Genomic DNA, 2580 nt, shown 5'->3' on the forward strand with positions numbered 1-2580 from the left:
GTGTCTCGTTCCCTGAGACAGAGTATCTCATCTTTTCACAAAAGACAGATAAGTAACCCAAAGCAATGAAAAACACATTTGTCTTGTGCCTTTTTTGGGGTTTGTGGACCTTTTTAATTGGATACAAGACTTCAAGGCTAGTTACAGGATTTAGGATCCAGCCTGCTAGTGACTGACCTTGAGCACAGAGCCTTTTCCTGGGGCTCTGTAACATCATTCATTGCCCACTTTGAGCTCCTCATTTACACTGAGGCAGAAAGTGGAAGTAACTTTTCATCTGGTATTGGCTTGTGACTGTTCTGGATTTCACAGATTGTACCAACGTTGCATTAATGTACTTTGAAATATCATAATGTTTTTGATGGTATTTAAACATTCATGTTAAGTCTGTAATTGCTAAGAATAAACCATTGCCAACAGATGAGTCATTGTCAGTAAGAGTCATTGTCAGTAATAGTCTTCAGGCAAAGGGGGAAGATGGGAGTCTGAAGGTCATATATTCTACGTTTTTCACTATTTTAGAGCATTAACATAAATCATCTGTATTTTATGTAAGCAATTTAAGCACAAAATTAATTTTTACTATTTTAAGATGTTGATGATCGAGATAATTGCTAGAGTGTGGTTTAACAAGCATAAAATCAACTCTCAGTGTTTTTTCAAAATCAATTACTGCTTTTGCATGTTTTTAACATTGCTGCAGTTACACTTGCAAATTACTCTGAGAACCCTTGACTGCTCTGTTATCCCATTGCCATAAACTCTGGCAAGAACACCACTGCTGTTGAAAATTACTTGGCCTTCAGCCTTACATTAAGGGAAAAAAAAAAGTGTCCCTTCTGGTTGAAAAGAAACCAGCCCTTATGTAACCTGACAGCTGGGGCACTGTTACCTTCAGAGGTGATACATGAAAGCTGTATTTGCCCCATTCAATTAATTCCAGAGTCAACTGGCAGTGACTTGAGGAGTGGATTTTTTAAAGTTTTTAACAGGTTGTTAGGGTTTACCTCACAGTCCAAACCTTTTCACAATTTACTGCGTGTCCTGCTGCCCCTTTCCTACAAACAACACGAGGAATACTGTGTTCAGTGGTGGTAGCTGTGGTGGCAACATGGTAGTCTGAAAGGAGAATAAAGCAACTTCTCTAGGAATATATCTTTTTATTAGTTTGGTAATGCAGTTGGTAAAAATTTTCATGCTTCCGAGTACATGCCACGTTATTTCTGGCATGTCACTTGCTGTCCTAGTAATTTTTGTATTTATTGCTTTTATTTTTTCAGTGTCAGCCTCCGTTTTTCATACATATATGTGATCTTCCTGTCTTGCACATGTCTCATTTCTTGTCTTAAGTACTTTTGAAGCTTAGCCAGTGTCTAGCCAATACAGTGGAGTGAGTTTTCAAAGAGAAGTTCCTAGGCCATTCCTACACAGCATACTGCCCCAGAGCCATCTGAACCCTGCAAGCTGAGCACCAGGTGGTTGGTTGGCTTGATCTGCAAGAGAGGCACCAAACAACTGGACATGAGTCTGATCTCTTGGGATGTGAAAAATTCCTGTGAAGGAACTGTCCCATCAATGACATTGGGCAGCTCCAATGCCTCTTGTCCAGCCAGAAGGTGAATGGAGAGCTAGGGAGAGCATGACGAGGTAGCTGGGTGTGCTGGCTTTGACCATTGATGTACATAAAAAAGAAGCTGGAGGAAAAAAAAAGAATTATGGCTTTGGTATTAGTTTAATAGTTGGGCTACATTGGAAACAACAGCTATGGAGAATCAGTGTTTGCCTGCTGCTCATTCTGCTCGGTGTCAGTGAAGTATCATAGTGTTTTCGTAGGGAATTAGAAATATGATCCTGAAAGCTCTTTGAATGTAGAATTCATAATCAAGGGAAAAAATAAATCTTGGTTTCTCTTGTTTATTAGAATGACAGCATTGAGGAGGAGATACTCTGTGGGCTTGGTTTTGTGACAGGGACTTTGCTTCTGTTTGGAGACTTTTGGTGGTGGATTGTGTTTGGTTTTTTGGTTTGGGGTTTTTAATGGGTTTAATATTTGGGGTTTTTTTAGTAGGGATGCTGAACTTGAGTTGTTTATTTTATGGCAAACCAAGCAATATTTTGCTTTTGGGAATTTTATTTGTTTTTTTAAGTATTACAGGTGCATCCTGTACCCAGTAACAAAACCCTTAGAAGAATGAGAACTAAATTTCTCATGTTTCCAATTATCTGCCTTTTAGTAGAAATACTGATTCTGCTTTTCACTTATAGAAATTTTTCCTTCTTCTTTATACACCAAACAATTATTCCAGTAGTTTTGCTTCAGGCTGATGCTTTCATCTTGCCCGTAAATCATCAATTTAAATGTAATTTTAATTTTTTAATTATTCTTCTAAAGATTCTCATTTGTTAGTAATGTTAAGACATGCTGCTTATATTAGGATAAGAAAAAGCCTGCAAAAGAATTAGAATTTATTGGGAAAATATGCATGAATTGTATGAATATGCATGAAATATAAAGAAATTAAATACTGATGTACAGATGAACAGCTTGAAGTACTTATTTATAGTCAGTCAGATACTTCT

The sequence above is a fragment of the Acanthisitta chloris genome, unplaced genomic scaffold (genome assembly GCF_000695815.1).
Source record: "Acanthisitta chloris isolate BGI_N310 unplaced genomic scaffold, ASM69581v1 scaffold14762, whole genome shotgun sequence".
Classification (NCBI taxonomy): Eukaryota; Metazoa; Chordata; class Aves; order Passeriformes; family Acanthisittidae; genus Acanthisitta; species Acanthisitta chloris.